The 7,351-nt window shown below is 50.2% G+C and overlaps 1 long non-coding RNA gene across 2 annotated transcripts; it reads right to left on the bottom strand.

The window, feature by feature from the left end:
• Positions 1-254: 254 nt before the first annotated feature.
• Positions 255-3,219, bottom strand: LOC139830569 (uncharacterized). 2 transcript variants are annotated; one of them, XR_011743115.1, is made up of 5 exons: positions 3,160-3,219; positions 2,839-3,071; positions 2,642-2,754; positions 2,062-2,146; positions 257-730 (listed from the first exon to the last, which is right to left on the bottom strand). It is a non-coding gene; the product is annotated as an uncharacterized lncRNA (long non-coding RNA). The 2 variants fall into 2 exon arrangements; XR_011743114.1 differs by having other exon boundaries at positions 255-2,146.
• Positions 3,220-7,351: the final 4,132 nt, after the last annotated feature.

The following is a 7,351-nucleotide window of genomic DNA, read 5'->3' on the forward strand; positions in this document are numbered from 1 at the left end:
AAGCTTGGGGGGGAGTTGATACGTCCATTTTGCATCACTATTTTATATCATAATTTACTGTTATTCATTGATATATTTCATATTTAGAGGTGATACTTATGTTATTTCATCTATTTTGCATGTTTCATGATTGTTGGAGAATCGCGCACCGGAGTCAGGATTCTGCTGGAAAAAGCGCCGTCAGAATGCAATATTTCGGAAGATCAAAAATTGACGGAAATTATACTAAAAATCCTATTTTTCCAGAAGACAAAGAGAGCCAAAAGGAGGAGCCTAGGAGGGCCACCATGGGCCCCCATAGGCCGGCGTGGGCCCATGCCTGGCCGCGCCGCCATGTGGGGAGGTGTGACGCCCCGGAACCGGTACCATGAGGATTCCAGCAATCCCGCCGAAATCCGCACGATATCGATTCAGAGACGCCCTCCGACATGACGTGCGCGACGAATCACACACGTGATGCCAGAGGAATTAACACGAGCGGTAACATTACAACAGGATTACAATAGAGCCCACAAGATACATATATTACAACAACGACTCCAACGAGTCAAGATACAAATATACAATACAAAGATCCAAATCATACAGAAGATCGAATACGTCCGAGTACGGACAAGATACAAATTGGACTAAGAGTCCTGAAGATAACCAGCAGCGTCCATAACCCTGCCCAGGCCAAGCCGAAAGGGTAACCTTGCTAACGTCGTCTTCATCGAACATATCTTCATACCTGCCCGATTATATCCCGTAGAAGCAGCAATAAGTACGGGTTCGTACTTAACAAGACTTCAAGACGTATAAGAATTCGTCAACCAGTCGTCCTTTGTACTTGAGGCACGCAGGAGACTTAGAGGACGCAAGAGGAACGTCATAGGCAATATGGTGGAGTTAAGCGGCAGCGCAAGCACTAAAACCTATAGAGACACTCTACAACATTCGTCTAATCAGAGAAGGTGAGAGAGCGCATAAGGTAACAGATAAAATACTACACAAACATAACCCAGCCGATTACACATATCCCCTCCAACAATTCTGAAGAGGCAATGTAAAAGGCACTCAACGGTGGACAATTTTTATTAGGTATCGGTGGTAGTAATGCTATATTACTACGCAAGTTATTAGCAGATTATTAGCAACAAGATAACGGTGTAAGTTGTTCTATGATCAAGCTATACAATTCCAAGTCGTCCATAACCGCGGACATGGCTTATCGATAAGATGTACACCCTGCAGGGGTTGCCCAAATGTAACCATACGCATGCTCGACCCGCTTCTTACAGGCGATGTCTCACAACAAGACCGTTCCCAGTTCAACAAGAAAGTCTAGGGGGGCCACCCGACTAAGCTACCCGTGACGAAGTCCGGCCGTACTCCGAAGCGGACTCAGGGTTTGCGACGGCGGCTAGGCGTGCGAACCACACGCTTTCGTTAAACGTCCCGCGGGGTACAGTACAGAATATAAACACCCGAAGGCAACAGGAAGTAAACACCCGAAGGCAACAGTAAGTAAAGCATGGCATACATGGCATAGGCAAATAAAACCAAGGTTGTGGCCCCCTTTTCAACTGACTTGATAAAAGGTAATGGGTGAGGGGGGTCCCAATAATCGTCCCCACGCATGGGTAGAGCGCTCAATCTCGGAACAGATAACAAGAACTCGGGTCCTAGGGGACATTAGCAAGTCAAAGTTCCGATGCTTTCGCAAAGGGGCTCACAGATGCCTCTGCTTACAATTTTAGTTGTTGACAATTAAGTAAAGCATGTGTATCTCCAACAACTGATATAGCATGTGACAACCTCCCAACAACCCAACATATCCCGATGAGATAACAACAACGGTAACGAGATAAGACAGCACTAGCATGCACTACAACTCGCAAGGCAGACCCGATAACCAAACAATAGCTGTAGGTGGTTGGTGGAGGCAATATAGACTGCTTGAGGTAACAAGTGGAAGGGACACGTGACAAGAACGCAACTTAAGGATAGCATGAGGGAGAAGGCAAAATAAAATAGGTGAGCGACTCCTGCAGGGACAGGAGTATAAGGGAAAATGCTTGCCTGTTAAAGCTTGCCGAGGGACATCCGGGGAACTCGTCGTATCTCACCACACCACTTCGTGATCCTATCCGGGAAGAAGCAAATGCTGGACAAACAACGTATGCAAGTATTACTACTACGGATAAAGAAGATCCAGCATGATCAAGATGATATGCATGACATGGCAAACATGATGCGATGCAACTTATCCATATTAATCGGAGTCGGAACCCCGGACAAACAATTAAGGTTGGAGTTGCATTTTCTACCGGCAAATTTAAGTGTTGGTTAGCATGGCATAGCATGGCAAGAATGAGCTACTTCAATATTAAACGGAGCGGGGAAAACCTAATTGGAATTCCGAAAATACTCCGCATATATGTGAGGTGAAATGCATAAACTATCACGACACGACATGATGCGAGATGCAAACAGATGAATGGATGGCATATTCATGTTCCTTGTATTTTTCTGATCAATTTTCATATATAACACTTTGCATTTGGAGTTATAGTTTAAAAGATATAAAATAGACAGATTTTGCAAAAAGAAGAAAAAGACAGGGAAAGGGGATTGGGCTGGAAGGGCGTTGGGCTGCTACCTGCCGCACGGCGAGGTGGTGCTGGTGGGCCGGACCGTTGATGAGATGCAGCCTGGCACGCTGGCCTGCTGGCGCCGGATGGATCTGGGTTGAAGCCCATCAACGGGGCAGATCTGATCCAGAACAAAAAGAGGCTTAAATCGCCAGAGTGGAGATTTGATCCTGGGATCTGCTGGGTTACAAAGCAGGGCGCTTACCACTATGCTGATGCTCCAGATGTTGAAAGAATTGGGCCGCGCGATCTTTTGAGCCAGACGAGGCTGAGCTTGAGATGGTCAGCCATGGCGGAAACTCTGGGCGAGGGCGGATCTGGCAACTGAGAGCAAAACGGGGCGAGATAGAGGCGTCGGAGGTGCGGCCCGACCCGCTGAACCTAGTGGTGGCGGCGCTTGGAGCAGGGACCCACCGGAGCGTCGCCGGCGTTGAAGACCTGCGGGCAGCAACGAGCTTCACCGATGAGAGGCCGAACCAGAGGGGAAGGGAGACAAGCGGAAGGTCCAGGACGACGAGGATGTTACCAGAAACACGTAGATGATCTCAGATGATCCAGGGGAGGTCGAGCGGCGGCGGAATCCTCGTCGGAGTTTTTAAACATAAGGCTCGACGAGCCCAGCTTTGAATTAACAAAGCCATCAACCGGCCAGGAGTACAAGGTAGCATGCGACAAAGAAAAAAGAAAAGAAAAGAAAAACTGGGGATACCAGCTCTAGATACAAGCCCAGGTGGTGAAGAGCTAAAGCCTACTACAAAGGAACAAGCAGACCAGGGCTAAGCCCTAAACTACAGGATCTCCAAGAGCGCCCAAGACTTCAGCAAAACACCGGCGGCTCAGCTTGAGACCCAGCCCCGAGCCGCCACTCCGCGGATCTGAACCATGCAGGACTAGCACACTGAACATCCTGTCAAACAGAGGACCACCAACACCCCGAGATCTGGCTAACTACGCTAGTGAAGCCGGCGAAACTCCAGAGCTCAAAGGGGGAAGCTTCATGACAGCGCCTCCAGGAAGGAAAATGGCGCTCGCGAGCGTCATCGTTGTCGGCACAGACCAGCTGTGCAATGCTTTCGCGGAGGCTTCGGCACCCACCCCAAGAGAACGCCTAAGTCTCAACGCATGCCAATCACGACACACCACCAGCTGTTGAAGAACACCGGGGTGCCTCCAGCCACGACGCACCCCAGACAGCCACCCTAGGCTCGGGAATGGTCGCGCAAAGGGGAGACACACCGTCTATATGGAGCCGGGTACTGCCTGACGCATGGCCTCAACGAAAGGGGTTTCGAGGAGGAGCTCGGATGGATCACTAGTAACTAGGGTAGCAGACAGAGCCCAGGGGCAAGCAACCGGCGACAAGTTGTGTGTCGTGGCCACGCCTCCAAGAAGGTGAACGGCGTCCAAGGACGTCGTCGTCGCCGGCAATGGCAAACGCCTTGCTTTGCTTTCGCAAACACCCCAACGAGCCCTCCAGCGTCCCTGAAGGTCAGGGAGTCCAGTGGTGCCACACTAGACCTGCGGAACAAAAATCCGAGACACACCATTCCCCGGTGGTCAAGGGTGGCCGGAGGGCAACAAGAAGGCGATGTCGGCAACCGCCACCGCACCAATGGAGCACCCCCTCCCAACCACCAAACCCCACCATCCTCCGGCCGGAGCACGCCGGAGATGGCATCTTGGTCCCTACCAAGAACGAATTCAGAGGAGGCACGAGCACTGCCAGCCCGGCCATACTCCAGCGACGGCCTCGACCCGCACCAACCTCTGCCGTCGGGGGCACTGGGCAACACCCGGCTGCCCAGGGACGAGACCCCTCAGGCCAACCCAGCCCGAGCCAGTCCACGCCCGGCCCAGATCTAAGCCCACCGGCCCAGATCCAGGCCCGCCGCCGCCACCCATGGCCACGGACGCGCCGGCGTTGGGACGCGCCAGCAAGGAGCCAGCCGCGCCGCCACCTCGCCGGAACCACGCAGGCCTCGCACCGTCCGGGCGCCGTCGCCTCCTGCGCAGAGACGCCGCCCCCGCTGGCTGCGCCGGCCCGCGCCGCCACCGCCAGACGAGGGGGAGAGGAGGCCCCGCCGCCGCCGGCGCCCCAGAGCTTTGCCCGGAGACGCCCTCCGGCGGCGGCGAGGGAGGGAGGAGGCGGAGGGAGGGGTGGTCGCCGGGTGGAGGCTAGGGTTCCGCCCTGCCGCTCGCGGGAGCAGGCAGGACGAAACATTTTCCTATACGTTAATCTGTTTCTCCTCGTCGGAGTTCAACCGGCCGGAGGAAGAAACGGCGAAATAGATGGTTATTCGGGGCACCCGAGCTCGATTCCTTTGGGGAGGAGATAGAGGATGTTGAGGCGGTTCCAACGGAGGTGGCGGCGAGGCGTGGGGTGGACGGAGTCGTCGACACGGTCAAGAATCCTGTGGCAGCCATGGCGCTCGGTGGAGGAAAAATCCTCTCTAGTTTAGTTTTCGTGGGAAAGGGGAAAGAAGGGGAGGAGCAGGTGGGTGCGGATGAGGACGAGGAGCTGGTGAGTGGCCCAGAGATAAAGCGGGAGGGAGGGAGGAGGACCACGCGCGAGATGGTGTTGTCGCTGTCCAGGCAAAGGGGAAGAGCACGCCTCTCTCGTGCTCTGCGTGGAGAAAGACGAGCACGAGGTTGTGAAGGGGTACGGAGGGCTTGGCAGGTGGGCTTGGCTGGCTCGGGCCTGGGAAAGAAGAGGCCTCCGGTTGGCAAGGTATGGGCCTGGTCGGCTGGGCTGCAGGGAGAGAAGGAAGAAAAGGGCTAGAGAGAGGCCTGGGTTAGGGGGTTAGAGGGGTTTTCTTTTTATTTTAAAACCTGCTTTGAACTATCTTTTGAAAATAGACCAAAGTAAACAAAAATTAAATTTTGAAAGCATTTAAAATAGTTATATTTGTTAGATAGGGTTGGTGTTAGGGTTTGTAGAAAAGAGAAGATAAAGGGATGGTTTAATATAAAAACCATATGAGAGGAAACCGAAATAGTTTTTATTTGAAAATAATTTTTATTTGATAAAATCTTGTGAATGATATGATGCATAATGTATGATGATGCATAAAAAGAAAAACAACAAGCAAATCTAATAGGGGTGCTACCCGGGGCCGTTACAGGAGGGGCCCCACAGCCCCCTCTGGCCTCCTCTCCTTCGCGTACTTCTTCGTCCCGAAAACCTAAGCTCCAGAGGATAGTCGCGAAGAGTCACAGCCGCCTCTGCGGGGCGGAAAACACCAGAGAGAAAAGAGCTCTCCGACAGGCTGAAATCTGCCGGGGAAATTCCCTCCCGGAGGGGGAAATCGACGCCATCGTCACCGCCATCGAGCTGGACATCATCTCCATCATCATCATCATCATCATCATCATCATCATCATCATCATCATCATCATCATCATCATCTCCATCATCATCACCGCCGTCTTCACCGCTGCACATCGTCACCGCTGTAACAATGTTATTGATGCTATTGAGTGAAACCATTGAACCAAAGGTTTATATTCAGATTGTTATTCATCATCATATCACCTCTGATCATGTTTCATATGATGTCTCGTGAGTAGTTCGTTTAGTTCTTGAGGACATGGGTGAAGTCTAAATGTTAGTAGTGGATTATGGTTGAGTAATATTTAATGTTATGATATTTAAGTTGTGGTGTTATTTTCTAGTGGTGTCATGTGAACGTCGACTACATGATACTTCACCTTTATGGGTCTAGGGGAATACATCTTGTACTCGTTTCCCAATTGCGGGGTTGCCGGAGTGACAGAAACCTGAACCCCCGTTGGTATATCGATGCAGGAGGGATAGCAGGATCTCAGAGTTTAAGGTTGTGGTTAGATTTATCTTAATTACTTTCTTGTAGTTGCGGATGCTTGCAAGGGGTATAATCACAAGTATGTATTAGTCCTAGGAAGGGCGGTGCATTATCATAGGTTCACCCACACAACACTTATCAAAACAATGAAGATTAATCAGCTATATGAAGCGAAAGCACTAGACTAAATTCCCGTGTGTCCTGAAGAACGTTTGGTCATTATAAGTAAACAAACCGGCTTGTGCTTTGTGCTAAAAAGGATTGGGCCACTCGCTGCAATTGTTACTCTCGCATTTTACTTACTCGTACTTTGTTCATCTGGTACATCTAAACCCCCTGAATATTTGTCCGTGAGCATTTACAGTGAATCCATCGAAACTGCTTGTCAACACCTTCTGCTCCTCGTTGGGTTCGACACTCTTACTTATCGAAAATACTACGATACACCCCCTATACTTGTGGGTCATCATTGGGGAAAACTGAGCACAACTTAGGAACCGAGGGCACGAAAATAGAAATCCCTATATAAAAAAGATATTGAAAAATGTTTGGAATCTCTCCCTATAGTTGATAACTCAACTAATGAGAAATATGAAGTACCTGAAAGAAAGGGAGATGAAGATTTACCAGAACTGAAACATCTTCCTCTAGATTTAAAATATAAGTTTTTAGATGAAACAAATAGATATCATGTTATTGTAAGCACTAACCTTTCAGAAAAGGAGGAAGAACAGTTAATGATGGTACTTAAATTGCACCGTAAGGCTTTTGGGTATTCTTTGGATGACTTGAAGGGGATCAGTCCCTCAATAGTCACTCATCGAATATTCATGGACGACAGGCCCAACCAACTGCTGATTTTTAGAGAAAATTTAAGCCTGAAATGAAGGAAGTGAT

Source organism: Lolium perenne, chromosome 4 (assembly GCF_019359855.2).
Source record: "Lolium perenne isolate Kyuss_39 chromosome 4, Kyuss_2.0, whole genome shotgun sequence".
NCBI lineage: Eukaryota > Viridiplantae > Streptophyta > Magnoliopsida > Poales > Poaceae > Lolium > Lolium perenne.